Genomic DNA, 23,212 nt, shown 5'->3' with positions numbered 1-23,212 from the left:
TCCCCATGCCGGCTCCGATGTTTTAAAACACACGCGCGGCTTTTCCGCTGCCTCCTACAGCGGGGGCGTGTGTTTTAAAACATCGGAGCCGGCATGGGGAGGCTCTCAATCAACCCCCGAGTCCGGGTTTGGGGCTCGGAGGCTGATTAAAAGCCTCCCCGTGCCGGCTCTGATGTTTTTAAAACACACGCGCGGCGTTTCCGCTGCCTCCTACAGCGGGGGCGTGTGTTTTAAAACATCGGAGCCGGCATGGGGAGGCTCTCAATCAACCCCCGAGTCCGGGTTTGGGGCTCGGAGGTTGATTAAAAGCCTCCCCGTGCCGGCTCTGATGTTTTAAAACACACGCGCGGCGTTTCCGCTGCCTCCTACAGCGGGGGCGTGTGTTTTAAAACATCGGAGCCGGCATGGGGAGGCTCTCAATCAACCCCCGAGTCCGGGTTCGGGGCTCGGAGGCTGATTAAAAGCCTCCCCGTGCCGGCTCCGATGTTTTAAAACACACGCGCGGCTTTTCCGCTGTCTCCTAAAGTGGGGAAGTTCGCCAGGAGGCAGCAGAAAAGCCGCGCGTGTCTTTTAAAACATCGGAGCCGGCATGGGGAGGCTCTCAATCAACCCCCCGAGTCCGGGTTTGGGGCTCGGAGGCTGATTAAAAGCCTCCGAGCCCCAAACCCGGACTCGGGGGTTGATTGAGAGCCTCCCCATGCCGGCTCCGATGTTTTAAAAACACACGCCCCCGCTGTAGGAGGCAGCGGAAACGCCGCGCGTGTGTTTTTAAAACATCAGAGCCGGCACGGGGAGGCTTTTAATCAGCCTCCGAGCCCCAAACCCGGACTCGGGGGTTGATTGAGAGCCTCCCCATGCCGGCTCCGATGTTTTAAAACACACGCCCCCCGCTGTAGGAGGCAGCGGAAACGCCGCGCGTGTGTTTTAAAACATCAGAGCCGGCACGGGGAGGCTTTTAATCAGCCTCCGAGCCCCAAACCCGGACTCGGGGGTTGATTGAGAGCCTCCCCATGCCGGCTCCGATGTTTTAAAACACACGCCCCCGCTGTAGGAGGCAGCGGAAACGCCGCGCGTGTGTTTTAAAAACATCAGAGCCGGCACGGGGAGGCTTTTAATCAGCCTCCGAGCCCCAAACCCGGACTCGGGGGTTGATTGAGAGCCTCCCCATGCCGGCTCCGATGTTTTAAAACACACGCCCCCCGCTGTAGGAGGCAGCGGAAAACGCCGCGCCGTGTGTTTTAAAACATCAGAGCCGGCACGGGAGGCTTTTAATCAGCCTCCGAGCCCCAAACCCGGACTCGGGGGTTGATTGAGAGCCTCCCCATGCCGGCTCCGATGTTTTAAAACACACGCCCCCCGCTGTAGGAGGCAGCGGGAAACGCCGCGCGTGTGTTTTAAAACATCAGAGCCGGCACGGGGAGGCTTTTAATCAGCCTCCGAGCCCCAAACCCGGACTCGGGGGTTGATTGAGAGCCTCCCCATGCCGGCTCCGATGTTTTAAAACACACGCCCCCGCTGTAGGAGGCAGCGGAAAACGCCGCGCGTGTGTTTTTAAAACATCAGAGCCGGCACGGGGAGGCTTTTAATCAGCCTCCGAGCCCCAAACCCGGACTCGGGGGTTGATTGAGAGCCTCCCCATGCCGGCTCCGATGTTTTAAAACACACGCCCCCGCTGTAGGAGGCAGCGGAAACGCCGCGCGTGTGTTTTAAAAACATCGGAGCCGGCACGGGGAGGCTTTTAATCAGCCTCCGAGCCCCGAACCCGGACTCGGGGGTTGATTGAGAGCCTCCCCATGCCGGCTCTGATGTTTTAAAACCACACGCCCCCGCTGTAGGAGGCAGCGGAAAAGCCGCGCGTGTGTTTTAAAACATCGGAGCCGGCACGGGGAGGCTTTTAATCAGCCTCCGAGCCCCGAACCCGGACTCGGGGGTTGATTGAGAGCCTCCCCATGCCGGCTCCGATGTTTTAAAACACACGCCCCCGCTTTAGGAGGCAGCGGAAAAGCCGCGCGTGTGTTTTAAAACATCGGAGCCGGCACGGGGAGGCTTTTAATCAGCCTCCGAGCCCCGAACCCGGACTCGGGGGTTGATTGAGAGCCTCCCCATGCCGGCTCCGATGTTTTAAAAGACACGCGCGGCTTTTCTGCTGCCTCCTGGCGAACTTCCCCGCTTCAGCCGACGTCTTTTCCCCTCAGCCCTCGGGCTTGCACGCATTAATCGCTTTTACATTGTTTCCTATGGGAAACAATGTTTCGACATACGAGCTGTTCGACGTGCGAGCCTCCTTCCGGAACCAATTAAACTCGTAAGTCGGGGTTCCACTGTACAGTTATGGTCTAACTTAATTATTTAAATATTGTTGCCACTCGGTCCCAGTTTCTTGGGGGTTTTTTTTGGGGGGGACACCTGTAACCAGGTTTGCCCCCTCCCCCCCGGCTCCTAGTGCGGGAGCACAGGCCCCTGGGGCAGCTTTTGCCAGGGCCTGGTGTGTCGGGGGCGGGGGGTTTGACCCCGCCAACGCAGGCCATAGGGCCTCCGCCCCTTTTGACGGCTTACCCGTCGGGGCCAGGGAGATTGGACATGGGGGCCACCACAGTGTGGGACCCATTCGCTGCATGTCATGGGTTTGCTGCAGAGGGGCTTGTTTCCCCCCTTTTGTATGTACAGCCATGCGTGCGGGAAGGCGGGGCTCCCATGCCGCTTCAATGTGCCCCTGCCCCTAAAAGGGGACGGTTAGGAGGGGAGGGGGTCCAGGGTACAAACCCCACCTACTGGGGGGAAACTGGGCCCAGCCCAATTAATTTACAAAAACAACAACAACAACAACACGGGGGTTGGTTGAGGGACGACCACCCTCGCTCGAGAGTGGCCGCTCTCTTGCTAGGTTTCTCCAAGGGATTCAGGATCCCTTACATGGGGGGTTCGAGCAAGCCTTTGGGTTCAACAACCTCAGGTTGGTTGTAGGACATGACGGCATTGTTCGGTCCAGAATAGCATAAGAGGTGGCCGTGGGGAGGGGCCTTGGGCCCTTCCCGGAGCCACCCTTCCTGAATCGTGGGGTCTCCCCATTAGGGGGGTCCCCTGAAAGGTGGGTGATGAATTTAGGTTGATTCACCACTTGTCTTTTCTTAAAAGGGAGTCAGTGAAGGATTTCGTTCCTGACGAACTTTGTTTAGTCCGGCTCGCATCCTTTGATGCGGTCGTGGCCATGGTAAGGCAGTGTGGGGTTGGAGCCCTTATGGATAAATGCGACATTAAGTCAGCATCCCGGCTCTTCCCCATACACCCGGACGGCTTCGAAGCTGTTGGGCTTCCATTTCATAGGTGGTTTTTATGTGGTCGGGGTTTTACCCACGGGTGGCTCCGTCTCATGCTCTCTTTTGGGAGAGCTCAAGCACCTTCTTGGAGTGGGCGCTCAGGAGGCGCAGCGGTCTGGGCTCGGCATTCACTACCTTGAGGGTTTCTTGATGGCGGGGACTGCGCGTGCAGAGCACTGCTTTGCTCTAATGTGGGTCTTCGAAGCCCTTTGCACTCTGTTGGGGGTGCCTTTAGCCTCTACGGGGACCGGGGACCCCGCCACCGGGATTACCTTCCTCGGTATTGAATTGGACTCAGAGGTCCAATCTTCTAGTTTGCTCCTGGACAAGTTGACACAAATCAGGGATAACCTTGGTACGGTTCTGGGGCTGCAGGAAGGTCCTCTTCGGCAGCTCCGGGAGCTGGCTGGGATACTTAATTTTGCTCACCGGGTCGTGGTGACGGGCAGGGTTTTCTAGGAGGTTATATACTGCGATGAGGGGGCTCCGTTTGCCCCATCATCATACCCGCTTATGTGCATGGGTCAGGGCTGACCTCTGCGTGTGGCGGAGTTCTTAGAACGTTTTAATGGGTTGTCTTTTTGGAGGCAAGAGCTTCTTTTGGAAGCTGAATTGCAGTTGTGTTCTGATACTGCATGTACTCGTGGCTTTGGGTTGTGTTGGGTGACCAGTGGTGCGGGTCTGCGTGGCCTCCAGAATGGAGGGCCTCTTCTTTGGTTAAGGATTTGACCCTTTTGGGAGCTCTCCCCCTTGATAGTGGCCCTAGAGCTTTGGGATGAGCAGTTTGGGGGCAAGACTGTGCATTTTGGTGTGACAGCCTAGTGGTTGTCCATGTTGTGAACGCCCTGTCCTCCAAGAGGGACAGGGTCATGCGGCTTGTCCGCCAATTTTTTTGGGGGGCACAGGTCCTTGTCCCTGACCACATTGTTTTTAGCTAGGCATGTCCCTGGGTTAGATAACGGGGTTGCTAACGCCTTGTCCCATGGTCAGTTGTCCCGGTTTTGGACCCTGGCCCTGCGGGCAAGTATGTCGCCAGGGGCTTTTCCTGTCCACCTTGGGGCCGGGGTCTCCTGGGTAGTAGAGAGTAGAGGCTTGCTGGGCTACGGCACTCTCGGGAGTGTCTGGCACTCTGGGGGGCTTAGCAGCGGGCAGGTGAACTGTTTGGGATTGCAGGCAGTATACGGGTTACCCCTATAACTGGCCTGCCCCAGTTGTGTACCTGGCCATATTTGTGTCCAGCTTAGGCAGCGTGGCCTTTCGGTTAGGACTATTAGGTCCAGGTTGGCCGGCTTCGCCTTGTTTAAGGCGGGGGCGGGGTTATTGGTTTTATGGTGACTTCCGCATTGTGACAGTGCGGGAAAGTTGGGCCGGGGCCGCATCGCGGGCCGCCAGGTCAATTTGGTGCCTTCCATCTCATTACTTCAGTTAGGTGGGTGCTAGTGTGTAGGGTTTGGCCAGGCCAAGTATGGATCCCGCCATTAGGGAACGCTCGTTCTCGAGAGGCGCTGCCACTAGTGCGGTAACGGCGTTCTCGATACGGAGGATTCGGGAAGTCGCTCGCCGGCGGTCAACGGCCTGTTTTAGGGTACGAACGGCCTGTTGAGGGTCTGGGTAAGATCTTAGGCCAGGTTCCTCCTTTGGTCCCCTTCTATTCAACCCCGCCAGGACGCGACTGACGGTGTTGCTTGGGGTCATGAGCGCTCCGAGACCACTCAGCAACAAGTTACCATCGGGGGTGGGGACCCTGCCGTCGTGGCGGCTGGGTCCTAGTTGTCTGGCTGGGGAGACGGGGTGTGCGGTGGGACGGGCGTTTCTACCGCTATTGCTGGGAGGGCGGCATCCCATTGCTGCGCCCAGGTGGTCCTGGGAGGGCGGCATCCCATTGCTGCGCCCAGGTGGTGTCGGGGGGGCGGCATCCCATTGCTGCGCCCAGTGGGGCTGGGAGGGCGGCATCCCATTGCTGCGCCCAGTCGGTGGCCAGGGGCGGCATCCCATCGTTGCGCTCAGAGGTGTGCTGGGAGGGCGGCATCCCATTGCTGCGCCCAGTTGGTGCTGGGAGGGCGGCATCCCATTGCTGCGCCCAGTCAGTGCCGGGGGTCGGCATCCCATTGCTGCGCCTGGATGTGTGCTGGGAGGGCGGCATTCCATTGCTGCACCCAGTTGGTGCTGGGAGGGCGGCATCCCATTGCTGTGCCCAGTTAGTGCCGGGGGCGGCATCTCATTGCTGTGCCTGGATGTGTGCTGGGAGGGCGGCATCCCATTGCTGCGCCCAGTTGGTGCTGGGAGGGCGGCATCCCATTGCTGCGCCCAGATGGTACTGGGAGGGCTGCATCCCATTGCGGCGCCCAGGTGGTGGGTCTTGCACCTCGGTGGCAAGGACCTGTGTGGGCCTGGGGGTCTACTTTAGATCTGCCAGGCTCGCAAAGCCTGCGGTGGCTTCGCACTGTGCGGCCCTCCACGCAAGGGGTGTGGTCGAGATCCTCACGGGGATCGCTTGGTGGGACGCCATTTCCCTTAGGGCCCTTCACCGGGTTAGACGGGGAGTTAAGGCCCTGGGTACGGTAGTCAGAGGGTTAGGCGGGGTGGTTGTGGCCCATCCCCGCATCACCATAGAGCAGCTGTGGCTTTACCTGGCTGCTGGTCTTCCTCTGTCAGAACTGAGGAACACCATTTTTCTTACAGGACCTGCAGTGTCTCTGCGTGAGCTGGCGCAGTTAGAGGGGGGAGTCGGGGGGCCAAGATAGAGATCTGACCCCCGCTCCGTGGCAGGTTAGGGCGGAAAACTGGGTGGTGGTTTAGCAACTGCGCGTTCTCCCTTGGGCATCTTTGGGGATGATTGACAGGTTCTCTCCAAGCTCATGGTGGGGTGCTACCTGAGCAGTTGTGGGGAACCTGTCTTTGGGTCCCGCACCTTGAAGCCCCCGGGTAGGGGTTAGCCGGCGGGACCCCCCTCATGCAAGTGCATGGCAGGGTCTCAGGTGAGGGAGTGGTCCCTCACCTGGACTAGCATCGAGCTACACCCATAGTTGCCCAGGAATGTTGATTGCTACATCATTTCCGCCCCGGAAGCAATTGTTTGACCCTGCAGGTCCATTGTTTGGGTCATATTTAAATATGTTAATTTATGCTAATTTAGTTGAATAAATCATGCTAATTTATTTTAATAAAAATGACCCAGTTTTAAATCCAGCTCTTGTGTCCGTGTCATTACTCCGTCTCTTCTGCAAATGAGAGGGAGATAGATTTATAAATACATAAATAAATATCTAATCCTCTTAAAAGAGGAAGGAGAAAAGTTGAGAATACTGTGGAGTCATGGATTTCCCTTTCAGAAGGTGAGAAGGTACCCTGAATGACCTCTATGTCTCCAGATAAAGAACTCATTTCTTCAAGAAGTAATAAACTTAAATGCATTCTAAAGAAACTATATTGAAAGTTTCCAATAGAGAGCTGAAAACAGGAATAATTTTAGAAATTTCAGAGGTAACAAAAGTAAAAGACTTGGATTTATAAACCTGAATAGCTGAAAATGGAAAACTTGCCTGTGTGTCTGTGTGTTTGTGTGTAAAGTCTCTTGAGGTGGTATGTTGACTGCAATTAGCTGAATCAATTGCCTAATTTCATTGTTCAGCCTCACAGACCATATTTTGCATTTGAATTAACCTTCACTGTTTTTATGCGAGCATTTCCCCCCTCCTGACTCATCATCTATTTTTATTTTCACAATATTTAGTGAACATTGGGACTTTGGACAGAATATACTTTATAATTAAGCTAGGCTTAATACAATAGGTCCCCAAAGTATATAATAAATGGTTCAGGTTTCTTCTGAATAATGAAAGCCATTTAGAGGATTCTTAGCACATTCCCATAATGCATTGTTATAAATAAGAATACAGGGAAGAGAGATGCTGCAGAGGACCTGGTAGGTGGTTAAAGAAGTCAAGATGGAGGATGTAATCATGTGATCAAAGCTCTATACCTTACAACACATAAAAAGGGGGTGAGATTTCCACCAGAGTATCATGGTTGCCACCTTGCCTTTTCTGACATCTGTTAGATTTAGTGTCAATGTGCCCCAAAACCCAATCTATAAGAAATTCATCAAAAAGTCTTTTGTAATTTAAAATGTGGTCCTACCTGATATTTATTGAAAGAGCAGAGAAGATAAAGATTTTTTTAAAAGATTTCAAAGTACTTTGGCAGTACATTGAGGAAAACAAATGGCTTCAGTTATGATTCAGCAGGAAGGAAATATTTGCATGAAGGAATCTGCCTAGTGACAGAAAAAACAAGTCTCACTAGCTTAGGTTGTTTTTTTGTTTTGTTTTGTTTTGTTTTTTTAAAAAAAAATCATGCTGGGGCTTTTTCTGAAATCCATCTTACTGTTTTGGCTGTCTTTAATGCTGGAAACCCCGGTTGGAAAAGAATCGGAAATAGATGCCTAAATATTTGGGGGGGGGGGAATCACTTGCTTGATAGTTCCTCCATTTACCAACATTGTGCTTCAATGTGCAACACCTGCAAAAAACCAGCATCATTATTGTGGCACTGATGAATAGCAGATGGGCTGTCTGGTGCATTCATGTGTTGAGTATTTTGAATTTGCTTGAACCTGAATGGGGCTCTGGTGCCCCATCATTGCTCTAAATTAGCAGCTCAGGACTCAGGAGAAACTTTTTTTTGTTGGCTCTGTTCAGGTTTTTAATCTACTGAAGGGAGGAAGCTGATCATTTGTTCTTTCTTTTCCATCTTTCTGGATTCATTTCCATTGCAGTTTCATCCCCAAACCCCCAACACTTTACCCTTAGATTATCTATGGTTGACCTATCCAGGTCAGTAAGGGGCGAGTACAAGTGCACTAGAGTGCCTTCCGTCCCTTGTCCTATTGCTCTCCTATATCTCCTATTCCTTTCTTCTATTACTATATCTTCTTTTCTATTATTTCATTGATATATTTTACTATGACTATCTCCTCTATAACCTTCATCATGTATTTTACTGTGTGTGTGTGTGTGTGTGTGTGTGTGTGTGTGTGTGTGTGTGTGTATATATATATATATATATATATATATATATATATATATATATATATATATATATATCTCCACTAAAACTCTCATTGTGTATTGGACTAAATAAATAAATAAATAAATAAATGTCTTGTTTCTAGATGGATACATAGTTTCAGCATATTTTTGTGGCTCCATTTTACCTTTTTTCATAATCATCTTGAGCATATGAATTAAAATAGAAAACCACAATATAAGTAAATAAGCATGCATGGTCTAGTCCTTCCTTCCTTCTTTCCTTCCTTCCTTCCTTCCTTCCTTCCTTCCTTCCTTCCTTCCTTCCTGTTTGTCTGCCTGCCTGCCTGCCTGCCTGCCTGCTTGTCTGCCTGCCTGCCTGCTTGTCTGCCTGCCTGCTTGCTTGCCTTACTCCTTCCCTCCCTCCCTCCCTCCCTCACAAGTAGAAAGAACCATCAGAATATATGACATGTCTTGAGTCTTTGGGCTGGCATGGAGCATTATTCTGATATGCAGACCACTATAATCTTCACCCTGGCTTCATTCCTGACATCTGGTTGTGAAACGATTATTCTAGATAGAATTTTAAAACCCCATAAAGCCAGCTTTCAGTATTCCTTGGTCATTCCTTTAGTCATCATTCCTTGGTCACTTTCCTCTGCCCATGCAATCTTCTCACAATTTACTACAGTAAAAAAGGTTTAAAAAGTTACATCCAGGACAAAAGGTGAGACACTGCAATGGACTCAACACAAATATAAAAACATGGCAGGAAGAACCATCCTATTCAGGTGAACATTCCTTCCAGGATTCTAGAGATCTTCTTAATTTTTTTTGTAAATACTCTTTTCCCCACAGAGATTAACGATTCCGTCTGTAATGCTAAATAAATGGAAACTGCAGTACAGCAAGATGTCTGACTCCAGAGCACTCCCTCTAGGAAACCTGACTAAATGAACTTTCTTGGAATTTCTAGAAGACAGGCATACTTTAATTTATTTATTTTATTTTTTATTTATTTTGTCAAACAATGATAGGGTGGTAATTTGTACAAATAAAACATTAGATAAGTAATGATAAAAAGCAACAAAAGAAGACAATAGGACAGGGACTTTAGGCACAGTGGTGCGCTTAAGCACGCCCCTTACAGACCTCTTAGAAAGGGGGAGAGATCAATTGTAGATAGTCTAAGGTTAAAGGTTTTGGGGTTAGGAGTAGAAACCACAGAATCAGGTAGTGCATTCCAGGCATTGATTACTCTGTTGCTGAAGTTGTATTTTTTTGCAGTCAAGTTTGGAGCGGTTGATATTTAGTTTAAATCGATTTCATGTTCGTGTGTTGTTGCAGTTGAAGGTGAAGTAGTCATTATGCCCTTTCAAGGAGCTGGATTTTCCTATGTAATTTTTCTTACATAAATGGATTATGGGGGAGGGCTCACTGGGTCTCCTCTGACAACTGACTCAGTATGCTATTAACTTCACTTCTGGTTCAAGCAACTGCCCATGTTCTTTATTCACAGCCTGGAAACAAAATGTATGCTGGGAATTCATCAAATTTGCAGATGAGACTAAGCTGGCAGGAATAGCCAACACCCCAAAAGACAAGCTCAAGATGCAAAAGGATCTTGACAGCCTTGAACAATGGACCCTATCCAACAAAATGAACCCTGCTGTTCTGTTCAGAAAAACTCCTTAATCTTCTGTTCCCGGGTCACCCTGACCCAGACTGAAAACCCTTCATTTGAAGTGCTTATATTTGGTCTTTTTGAAAGCTTTTTTAACTTGGAAAGTAGTCTGAACATTTCTGCACACAATGATATGAAAATTGAAATGAAAAAAGTAAATCTTATTGATTTATTTTGCTGATATAATGCATGCCCCCCCGTTTTTGTGAAATTTATTTCAATTTATGGATAGTTTTGCTTGCAAAATGCATTCTATTTTACTAAAGTTGGTGTGGGATTGGTGGCTTGAACATTTCTGCACACAATGATATGAAAATTGAAATGAAAAAAGTAAATCTTATTGGTTTATTTTGCTGATATAATGCATGCCCCCCCATTTCTGTGAAATAGTCTTCACTTTATGGATAGTTTTGCTAGCAAAATGCATTCTATTTTACTAAAGTTGGTGTGGGATTTGTAGCTTGAACATTTCTGAACATAATGATATAAAAATTGAACTGGAAAAATTGATGCATATTGGTTTATTTTGCACATAAAAGTATGCCTCCCCCCGTGTTCAATTATTTCAATTTATATAAAAATTATGCTGTTAATTTCAAACTTACATACTTTTTTTTAGTAAAATGGATTTCATTCATAAAATTAGTTTTCTGGCTACAATGTGGTTGATTTTCAAAAGGATATTCCAAATATTTCTAGCCAAATATGTATAAAAAGTGACAATAATGGCACACAGCAAGGCTGAGGTGGGGTGGCCCTTTTGTGGCAAAAATAAACCAATAAGAACCATTTTTTCAGTTCATTTATATTTTTCTTATGTTCAGGATTGTTCAATTTAGTATATCAAACCTTTTGGGGGAAAGTTCCTTAGGGATTTGTAGCCTTAAAAAATATAAATTGACACGAAATTCAGAAAGGATGGGGGATCAAAATAAAAATATAAGTCTCATTTTTTCCAGTTCAATTTTCATATCATTATGTTCATAAATGTTCAAACTAGTTTTCCAGTTGACAAAGTTTTCAAAAAGATCAAATTCAAGTACCTAAAAAAATTCCTTTTGGTCCGGTCATATACAAACAGATGTAGACTCGAAGTGATGATTTTTTTTTTGCCCAGAAAACAATTAGCCACCACCCCAAAAATATTTTTTTGATGATCAGCATTGTTAAATTGAGTAAATGAATGCCTAAGATTTTAAAGAATATTTCGGATTTGGAGCATAAAAAAATAAAAAGTGAAAATGGTTGCAAGCAGCCGAGGGGGGGGGGGGCTTATTTCTGATTTTAAAAAACCAATAAGAATCATTTTTTTCAGTTCCTTTATATTTTTCTTATATTCAGAAACGTTCCAGCTACCAATCCCACACCAACTTTAGTAAAATAGAATGCATTTTGCAAGCAAAACTATCGATAAATTGAAAAACAATTCACAAAAATGGGGGGGGCATGTATTATATCAGCAAAATAAACCAATAAGATTTACTTTTTTCATTTCAATTTTCATATCATTGTGTGCAGAAATGTTCAGACTACTTTCCAAGTGAAAAAAGCTTTCAAAAAGACCAAACATAAGCACTTCAAATGTAGAGTTTTCGGTCCGGGTCAGGGTGACCCGGAAACAGAAGAAGTGTGACTTTTTCATTTTCAGCAAGAAAGAAACCCCCCACCCCCCAAAAAAATTCTCATAGAGAGAACCCCTGAAATGATGAAAAGTCATGAAATTTCAAGTTTCAGATATGCAGGGAAATTTTTTTACAGGGACTCAAACTTGGCTTCGGGTCACATACGACCCGAACAGAACAGCAGGGTTTTAATGTAGAGAAAAGCAAGGTTTTGTAGCGAGGCAGGTGCAAAAGGTACAAGTACAGATTATGTAAAACCTGGCTCAAAAACAGTAACTGTGAGAGGGACCTTGAAGTCTTAGTGGACAATCACTTAAACATAAGCCAGCAGTGTGTAGCTGCAGCCAAAACAGCTAATACAATCATTGGTTGTTTAAACAGAGACATAGAATCAAAACAACATGAATTATTAGTACTGCTTTATAAAGCCTTAATAAGACCACACCTGGAATATGCCATCCAATTTTGTTCACCACATTACAAAAAAGATGTTCAGATTTTGAGAAAGTGCAAAGAAGAGCAGCTAAAATAATTAAGGGCCTGGAGACCTGAGATGAGCGAGATGAGAGGGAGGGAGAGGGAGAAAGGTATAAGAGGGAGAGAGAGAATGTGTGTGTGTGAGAGAGAGGAGAGATACAGAGATGGGGAGAGAGAAAGAGAGAGATGAAAGGGAGAAAGAGATAAATGAGAGAGAGCGAGGGGGAGAGAGATGACAGGGAGGAAAAGAGGGAGATGGAGAGAAAGAAGGAGAGGGAGAGAGGGAGAAGGAGCTGAGAGGGAGAGAGATAACAGAGAGAGAAGAAAGGAGAGAGGAGGGAGGGAGAGAGAGAGAGAGAGAAAGAGAGAGACAGAGACAGAGATACCTGTTTCCCATAAGAAACATTGGTAGGCGTGGCTGGGAGGTCATGTGACTGGATGGGAGGGAGTGATGTTGAGTTGGCCATGCCCACCCTGGTTTTGTGGTTCGTGGTGTTTTGTTTTCTGTGGGAAAGGGCTCCAAATGGCTCTTTGAGTTTTAAAGTTGCAGACCTGTGGTATAGGGTCAAAACCTCCAAGGTCCCTTCCAGCTCCATTCTGATTGATTAAGTAGTACTATAAATATTAGAAATAACAATTAGTTGATTGCTCTACTTCATGAAATGCAAAATCAAGGTGAATTGGTGGAGTATCAGCCACAAGCATTATGGTTCTCAGTTTTCAATGTGGACCCAAATCACTTTTATGCAAAGTGGCATTCAAAGCAGAGTTTAAAAAATGAATTGCAGAAGAAGCTAGGTTGGTGAGTTTTACCCTTGAGAGAGTTTAATTCCAGGGGAGGGGAAAATAAACATAAAATATATAATCACCCATTAAAATCAACCAACCAAGATCTTAATTTAAGTCTGATTTAAATGAACTCTTTGACCTTAACATAATTATGCCTAATCATTACCAGCAGACAATAAAAAGTGCTTTAAAAATGAAAGCTAGTAAACAGGGCCACAAATACAATATATTTCAATTTAATGGTTCAATCAATAATTCTTACTTCTGTTTGTTGAAAGCTGCAATATTCTATTTCTGTCAAACTATTCTAATGTTTCATAATGTATAGTCCAGGATAGAATTTTAAATAGGTACAAACATTAAATTGCTTGAGCTAAACCTTTAAAATAGTCTTAATTTCATTCCAGATAAGAATCAAAATGTTATTTTACACTTTACATTTCCAACATTACTTTATGTTGATCAAAATATTTTTATTACTTTTCTTCCAAAACTTTACAAAAATTAGTACAACCTTTGGAAATGCTATACTTCAATAGAAACTCCGAAACTGAAAGACAAATTGGCATTTTTACACACACATTTTATTTCCATCAGCAATTCTTATTTACAGTACTAATTCAAGGCTTTTTAAAAAAAAATGTGGATACACTGACTTTCAAATTACATAGTAATCATAACTCATAGGATCACTGCTTGGAAAGGTAAGTATGCTCTAAATTTGCTCTACTATCACACAGTAGAGAAAATTTGAGCTCATATTTTTACAACAGATTTTTTTTTTAAAAAAATTACTATTAAACATATTTTTCAGCATATAATTTCTTTTGGGGAAGATCTATAATATATCAACAGAGTTGGAATGGACCTTGGAGGTCTTCTAGTCCAAACCCCTGCTTCGACAGGAAACTCTACACCACTTCAGAAAAACGGTTATCTGACATCTTCTTAAAAATGTTGGAGCATTCACAATTTCTGGAGGCAAGCAGTTCAACTGATTAATTGTTCTAACTGTCAGAAAATTTCTTCTTAGTTCTAAATAGCTTCTCTCTTTGATTAGTTTCCATCCATTGTTTCTTGTTCTACCCTCAGGTGCTTTGGAGAATAGTTTGACTCCCTCTTGTTTGTGGCAACTCCTGAATTATTGGAACACTGCTATCTTGTTTCCCCTGGTCCTTGTTTTTATTAAACAAGACATACCCAGTTCCTGCAACCATTCTTCATATGTTTTAGCCTCCAGTCCCCTAATCATCTTTGTTGTTCTTCTCTGCACTCTTTCTAGAGTCTCAACATTTTTTTAATATATCATGGTGACCAAAACTGAATGCAGTATCTGTTGTTAAAATAATCTTGAATGCCATCAATACACAATCTATTCATGAGAAGCTTCCATTTTACCTTCAACTCTAGTTAAGGGTTTAATAAACCTTGAGATGTTTTGTATTAACATGAATCTAACATAAATATTGCTTAAGACTATCACCTTAAGTATACTTGTATTCAGGTCAGTCTTACTGAATCCAATGGACTACCATGAAATAAATAGGAATAGCTCTTTAACCCATAACAATCTTCCTTCCTTCCAAAATGTGTCATCCATGAAATTGTTGGCACTCAAATTATATGGATGTTATTGAACAACGAAAATCAATCACTATATAGTTTTTCCAGTGTATTATAGCTGAATTGACTCAGGTTTCACTTTAATATTCTCAATACTACAAGTTTCAATGATAGTAAATAAACAGTGTGTTTGTGTGTGTTCCAACCCATTAGTAATAATAATGCATCTCCATTTCCAAACAAAAACAACAACAAATAGTGGCTAAATGCCACCAAACATATATAACATTTGCCAATCCTAATACAAGGAACTTTTGTTGATAATTGTAATTGTCCCAGAGTGGTAGTAAGCAATAAACTCTCTGAAAGTTTAGGATGCAATCCTTCATCAGAAAGACAAATGAGCTAACAGGGATCTAGGAAAAAGATGCACGATTCAAGAGGTCATTTTGAGGCAGGTCTCAAACAATATCAAGAACAACAACAAAAAAAAACCCTGAATGGGAAATAATAAATTTTTGATGTAAAATTAAAAGCCAATCATCCAAAACGAAGTCATCCAAGAGAGGTATTTGATGATAGGTGGGAATGTATGTTTGTTTCTTGAATTAGAGCTGCCATGTCTTTTTTCAACCTGTGGAACACAATTATCCATTATCTGAAAACAGGAATACTTTGAAAGGGTATACTTTGAGGAAAAAAAAGTGCAACCCTTATATAGCTATATAATTTTGTGACAAATGTTCGTGGAGTCATTTTTTTTCCTAATCAAAATTTTATGGATGCTAATCATTGCCTAATAAACTGACAAGCATGTTTGAAACTGGAAAGTAGTTTCAATTTCTTTCCTCTTTTATATATGCTATCAATATTGCCAAAACCGGTCTCATGTCTTAGATTAGGCCAAACATATACTGGGAACACCCAAAGGTGCTTTTTTAAAAGGCATCTGGACTTTGTTTTTCTTTCTTTTAATACCAGGGACACTTCCAGGTCTGAACAGAGGTGGGCTCCTGGGGATTGGCAGGGTTTGAGCAATCCTCTAGCCTAAGATAGCTGGGGTTCGGTGGTCCCGCAAATATCACCTCTGGCTGGCCACACCCACCCTGCCCACCCCTCTTTGGCCCTCCCAGGAGTCTCCATGCAGCCCATTAATCATCCAGTGAAGGGAGGTCTGGGAGGGCAAAAAATGGGCCTGATTTTGGCCTCCAAAGCTCACGGAGGCTTGGGTGAAATCTCCGGAGCCTGGAGAGAGCAAAAAATGGGACCCTGAGAAGTTCCAGAAATCCAAAAATGGAGCTGTTTTTGGCCTCCAAAGCTCCCGGAGGCTTGGGTGAAATCTCCAGAGCCTGGAGAGAGCAAAAAATGGCCCCCTCAGAAGTTCCAGAAATCCAAAAATGGGCCTGTTTTTGGCCTCCAAAGCTCCCGGAGGCTTGGGTGAAATCTCCAGAGCCTGGAGAGAGCAAAAAACGGGGCCCTGAGAAGTTCCAGACATCCAAAAATGGAGCTGTTTTTGGCCTTCAGAGGGCCTCTGGAGCCCGGGGGTGAAGAAGCAGTTTTTGCTCTCCTGAAGGCTCGAGGAAAGACTCTGGCGGCTAGGGAGGGCAATAAATGCCCCCCCCCCATGGTGGAGGTGGCCAACAAGATCACACTCACCATGACCATGCCCACTCAGTAACAGGGCAGCGAACCCATTGCTAAAGGATATAAAGCCCACCCTTGGGTCTGAAGTTGCTGTTAACTCTGTTTCCAACACCCCAGATAGTCGTATGATATTCTAATAGAAACCTAATTTCCTCCTCTATATTTACTTTTTTCATTGTGGTGCTCTTTAAATGTTTTAAAACTAGAATTTACAGACAGCTTCATAATAATTCTAGGATTCTCATTAAATGTGCACCTCACTTTTCCTCTACAGGAATGGATTCTTTAAAGTGGGTTTCTCTGACATTTTGTAGGTCATCTTTGCTTGACCTCTCAAAGTTTCCCTTCTCTCCAAAATGTCAGTCATAGAAGTATAATAAAACAGGTTAACTGTTCTGGGTTATACCAAGCTAATCCTCCACACACTGAATTCTAAAATCATTTTCAATTCCATTTCCCTGTGTTGAGTTTTCTCACATCAGGAAATGTGAAATACACTGTCTCACATAGCTGAAAACAACAGATCAAACCTTTTGTGTGTGTGAGAGAAACAGAAAGGAAAAACAAAAATGTAAGGAAAAAGGAAACAAAGTTTAAGAAATACTATATAAATAACTTCTGTCCTTCTTTTCAAAAGGTAATTAGAGTAAAATATTATTGTCCGTTTCCCTCTATTTTACAAGTCCCCTCACTTTCTCATTTAGTTTGCATCTTTCTTAATCTTCAAATTCATAAATCATCAATTCATTTTTTCTTTGAGCAAAAACTCCATATAAGGTTTCCAGTGCTCCCAATTCCCTGACTTAGCAAATTAGTTTTGCTATTTCTGCAAATTCTGACATTTTCACAATGCATTCCTCCATTGAGAGGATTTCATTATTCTTCTAAATGACAACTGGCTTGATTACTAGATTAACCCAAATTTCTGGATACACAGAATATAGAGAATCATTAATTCATCAGCTATGTCAGTGATAACGAACCTATGGCACGGGTGCCACAGGTGGCATGTGGAGCCATATCTGCTGGCACATGAGCTGTTGCTTAGCTCAGCTCTAACATGCATGTGAGTGCTGGCCAGCTAATTTTTGGCTCACACAGAGGCTCTGGGAGGGCATTTTTGGCTTCCAGAGAGCCTGGGGAGAGCAAAACATGAGCCTACTGGACTCACCAGAAGCTGGGAAACAGGCTGTTTCCACCCTCCAGAGGGCCTCTGGGAGTGCGGGGAAGCTGGTTTTGCCCTCCCTAGGCATTGAATTATGGGTATGGGCACTCACACATGTGTGATAGCATGCACGCACACATGCATGCACACTTTTTTGGCACCCGAGGGAAAAAAGGTTCACCATCATTGACCTATGTCATAAACAGCCTTAGATAAAATTAACCAAGTTTGATATGTTGTACAAAAACTACTATTAACTATACTGCACAAATCCACTTTTATAGTCATTGTGTAAATCCTGTTCTCTTTCTATTATCTGTATACTATGTTCTGAAAGTCAGACTTAATTTATTCTCAGCTAATCAAGCAAGAAAAGCTGGAAACAGAATTATAATCATAGCTTTGTACTTGTTTACCATGTACAATAAGTCAATGTCCCACAGCTGGTCAATATTTCTTTATGAGTTTCATCACTACTCATAAGAGTTTGCAATATTTGTTTCTTTTAAGGAACCACTGCTGAAATTGTATAATTATTGATTGCTTTATTGTGAACAAAATGCAATTTTAAATGTAATTGTAGGTGTTTATTTAACTGCCCTTCTCATGTTATTTTTTATATGGAATTTTCAGTGATGACTATCGGGCATGGTAAAATTAGCACATTCTCATTTATAATATATGGATTTATAGTGCTATCAAGAAGGAACTTGTAAGAATTATTATTTCCTGCAAACATTTTCAGAGTGTGCAACAAAAGGCATCTCCCCTGTTTTCTGTAATGGTTCAACACAGAGTTGGGTTGCTCCCAGTTCAGCCCAGTTCTAAGAACTGGTACCACCAGTGGTAGGAGGCTCCGCCCACCCACCCAGGACCCTTCTGCACACACCTGTGTACACACAAGCAAACTGGTAGAACCCACTACTGGTTCAACACTCTTTGGCGGTGTTGAACACTCTAATCACAGTGGCACAGTGGCTAGAGTGCAGTACTGCAGACCACCTCTGTTCGCTGCTGGCTGCCTGCAATTTGGCAGTTCAAATCTCACCAACTTCAAGGTTGATCCATTCTTCCATCCTTCCGAGGTGGATAAAATGAGGACCCAGATTGTTGGGGGCAATATGCTGATTCTGTAAATCACTTAGAGAGAGCTGAAATCATTGTAAAGTGGTATATAAGCTATTGCTGTTTGGAAATTATATCGTACATTTGACTTGGGCTGGATTGTTCTTCCTAGCAGTTGACCTCGCTTGCTTAGTAGCATTTTAATGAGATAACCAGAAATTAAAGGAAGGAGACAATGTGATGTTTCTAAGACAAACTTTATTATGTATGGCTGAATGTATTTTTAAAACGCTCTTGTGAAATGTGATTTTTGCTTTTAGTTGAAACTGTATCTTTTTTGTTCACTATTCAACACATTCACTACTTCAGTATAAAAATATAGCAGTCCTCCCTCGCTGTCACCATCTCCAGGAAATGTTCCTTGAAATAAATGTGTGGTAAAAATATATCCAAATATTGATGCTTTCTCATTAAACCAAGTAAAGACTATGCTAAACTGAATTTGCAGAAGCAAGTAAAGTAATAGTTGAAGCATCCAGGAAGGGGGGATTTTTTAAAAAAGTTAAAAGGTAAGGTTGCAATTATGTGATTCAAGTCTCACCCCCTATTTTTTTATGCATTGTGATGTTTGTTAAAATGGATTGGGCTCTGATTGTGCAGTTGTGGGCATCATCTTGTAATGTGTTATGTAATTGAGATTGTGTGTCTTCAATGGCAAATGTACAAAAAAAGGGGGATTATACAAAATTAGATTCTGCTCTCTTAATAATTGAGATCAAGCGCAGCTAGGCATAGATATATCTTGGAAAACTCTGTCTTAAATATATTTTCAAGTTATGCAATGTTGATTTGATGTTTGTGGGTTGGCTCCATGGGTGAAATTCAGCAGGTTCTGTCAGGTTTTGGAGAACCAGTTGTGACAATTTTGAGTTGTTCGGAGAACCAGCAAATACTGCCTCTGGCTGGCCCCAGAATGGGTGGGAATGAAGTTTTTGCAGTATCCTTCCCATGCCACCACCAAGCCACGCTCACCAAGCCAAGCCAGGCAATGCTCATGAAGCCACCTCTACAGAACCAGTAGGGAAAATTTTTGAATTTCACTCTGGTTGGGTCTAGGTTTTCTTATGGTCTCTCTCAGATATTTTCAATTTGATTTTCAGTATAGGGCTATGCTGGATTTTTATCCCTTTATCTCCTCTCTCTCCCTCTGTGTATCTCTTTCTCACCACAGCATGTGTGGTGTTTAATTGGTTTCTCCTGACTTCATTTCCAACAGATGGTAAATTTTCTGCTTTGCTACTCTAGTTGCACAGAAATACTTTTCTTGGATTTAAATCAAGCTAATGTCCATCACTTTCTTTTAAAAATGGTGGAAATTGTAGCTTGGTGAGAATCTTTGCAAGTCTCTTTATCTAAACCATCCTTCTAGTAGGGAAGAAATTACTCTTCAATAATTTTGAAAGTTCATTTTGTTATTGCATGAACAAATGGAGTACCATGTGCAAACAAGCCTCTTCAATTCTAAGACAAAGGATAATTTAAAAAAAAAACCTTACAGGCTTTCTATACCTGCATGTCCCTAATTTTTTCAGAAAACCAGATAACTTCTTTTAATATCAACAGAGAGATTAAATCATCCTCATGTTAATAAACTTTAATATACACGAGACACTAAATGGAAGCATATCCATCTGTCAAATTTCTATAACCTAACCCCAATGTTTCTTTTTCAATGGTTAATAATCCACCTTTTTAAATTATGATTATTGAGAGCAATGGCTAAAGACTGAAGATCATGCCTGTTTTTATTCTACTCTATTGCATTCTATGAATTCAGGATGATGGCACTTCTCTGAATAGATTCGCTTCTCATCTACCACTTAAGATAATGGTAATATGCTGTGTGCTCAGCTGGCACGGGTTCTACTTACCTTTTCTACCAGTTCACATCACATCAGAAGTGCACATTTTGTATGTGCCAAAATTTCATGCGTGTGCATCCCTCGCAAAAACACATTGGGACACATGCGCGCACACGCAGGAGAAGCGAAGCACTACATGTAGAACACCAGTAGCGGTGGGAATGGGAATCCGCCCCTGGGGAGAATCGTCATACATTTTTAAATATTTTTCACGGTAACAATCTCAATACTCCATTCTCATCCCAGAGACATATACCAAGGCAGGTTTTGTAGTCAAGTCAGGTTTTGTAGTGTCTTTACCATAGCAGGGCCATGAAGTCATGATGGCAGGTTTTGAAAAAAATTGTGGAGCTGTTGTCATTTGTTGAGATTGTCTACGTGGAACTAGTGCTGGGTACTGTGTTAAAAAAATGACTACCTTGGGAACATTATTAAGGAGTTCCTGGTATGTATGGTTTTTGTATTATGCTTTTAAATCTATTTGCTTGAATTAATAATAAAGCTCAAAATCCTTTTATTTACTGCAATGCTTAATAAAAATAATAATAATAATAATAATAATAATAATTTATTAGATTTGTATGCCATCCCTCTCCGAGGACTCGGAGCAACTCACAACAAGCAATGCAAAATCCAATATTAAAAAAACAATTTAAAAAAATTATTGTCTCTGGATCCGAAGGAACCGGTTGTTGCGGCACTTTATCTCTGCCCTGGTAAACAATGTCATTGTAGAATATAACATACTTTTACAAGAAAATGGTATCCTATGATTTCTATTCACACAATATGTTTTTGAGGTCATTTGATTGATATACTCTATCAAAAAGTCACTCTCCTAAAATTTTTGCTTCTCACTGAGATTGTGACAACCCAATGGAAAGGAGAAAAATGTGTCTTTCCCTACCCTTTTCCATATTTCCCTCTTTATCCCTTTTGTGTCTTTTATTTTCTTACTCCATATTATTTATACTTTTTATGCTACTTTGATGATCAAATATACATATTTGTTATTACGATTTGTCAATTTTACAATATACTACGTACCGTGTTACTTTTCTGTTATGTTTGTCTCCCCCTTTTTAAAAAATGTTAATATTTAATAAACATTATTTTTTAATAAAAATTTACATAAAGTCTCAGAATTACAGAATAACAGAATTGGAAGGGACCTTATAGGTCATCTAGTCCACCCATCCCCTGCCCAAGCAGGAGACCCTACACTATTTGTGACAAATAGCAGTCCAGTCTCTTCCTGAAATTTTCCAATGAGGAAGCTCTCACAACTTACTTACTTACTTACTTACTTACTTACTTACTTACTTACTTACTCACTCACTCACTCACTCACTCACTCACTTACTTATTTAGACTTCTATGCCACCCAATCCCGAAGGACGCAGCGCGATTTACAAAAATATAAAATTACCATATAAAATTAAAAACAATAATAAAAATAAGTCAAGGAAAAAAATCTAAATTTTAAAACCCTAATTAAAACTTGTAATAGAGCAACTCAACAACACATGTACAACACACATACAGCTTCTGAAGGCAACCTGTTTTATTGGTTGATTGTTCTCACTGTCAGAAAGTTCCCCCTTATCTCTAGGTTGAATCTCTCTTTGATCAATTTCCATCCAGTATTCCTTGTCTGGCCTTCAGGTGCTTTGGAAAATAGGTTGACCCCATCTTCTCTATGTCAGCCCCTCAAATATTGGGACATTGTTACAATGTCTCCACTGTTCCTTCTCTTCAATGGACTAACCATGCTCATTTCCTCTTAAAGTGTTTTGTTAACAGATTTGCCTCTATAGACCAAAATCATACTTTGACATGCAATCCTCTCCTCTCTTCAATTTTCTATCTTCTTTATTTTCTTCTAAATCTTTTATATTTTATTTTACTGCTGAATGATAATACAATGTACCTTGCTGTTATAAATGAAATTTAAAAGCACCAAAGCAAACAGAACAAAAAGAGAAAAAAATGCTAAAATAAGTTGATGGCACTTTTTAAATTGTTGTTAATTACATCTGTAAGTACCTATGTGGAGGAGATTTTTAAAAATGTTCTCTGTTTATCTCAGCTTTACATAATAAAGCCCACTAGTACCATTTTGTTCCCTAAATGCCATCTTGTTCCAAATGAGTTGAACTTCATGGCAAAGACAAATAATATTTACAGATTTTTACATTCACTGCAGTTCTCTGTTGGCTCAGTTTCTCCCACCTCTCTGTGTGACTCAACCAGGTGTCTGGCCTAGCTAACATGATCTATGACGGCAATGCTAATTTGAAATTTCTATCCTTGGAATTTCCCCTTAAGGATATGGATTGTTCTTCCAGTTAAAATGTTTATAAGTTTATGAAGTTTATAAATTCAGCTCAAGATGAAATTAAGTATGACAAATTACAGTATGTCTAAACAACAGGAGAGTCATTGTACAGGTTGAGCTTTTTCAAATTCAAATTGCTATATCATTTTATTGCTTGGCTGCTTTGTTTCCTTATAGTTTTATCAGTCTGTATTTTAAGTTTAAGTTTAAGTTTAAGTTTAATCAGATTTGTATGCCGCCCCTCTCCGCAGACTCGCTTGCACTGGGTAGTGTCCTAAAATAATGGAGAGCCCCAATGCCAAACAGGGAGGCATCACACACAAGGACTACAGGCAAAATGCCATTAAACTGGATTTTTGGCTTTAGTGTGAAAGGAACTCTCCAGAGCTTCTTTCTAATGGGTGCAATGTTGGGGTTTATACTGAACAAAATGGGGGTGCCCACATATTTGCTGAGCTCAGGGCTGAATATGTTTTGGACATAACTCCTGGAGCAGGTAGTCTGCCCAGCCACTGGAAATGGTGTTGATTCTTGTTACTCCCATGCCCAGGGCATCGAACCTGTCTAGGCCCAGTATCCTAGGGAGGCAGCCGTAGACC

Source organism: Erythrolamprus reginae, chromosome 3 (assembly GCF_031021105.1).
Source record: "Erythrolamprus reginae isolate rEryReg1 chromosome 3, rEryReg1.hap1, whole genome shotgun sequence".
In the NCBI taxonomy this organism is placed as follows: domain Eukaryota; kingdom Metazoa; phylum Chordata; class Lepidosauria; order Squamata; family Dipsadidae; genus Erythrolamprus; species Erythrolamprus reginae.
The sequence above is the reverse complement of the archived record's forward strand: the minus strand, read 5'-3'. Positions refer to the sequence as shown.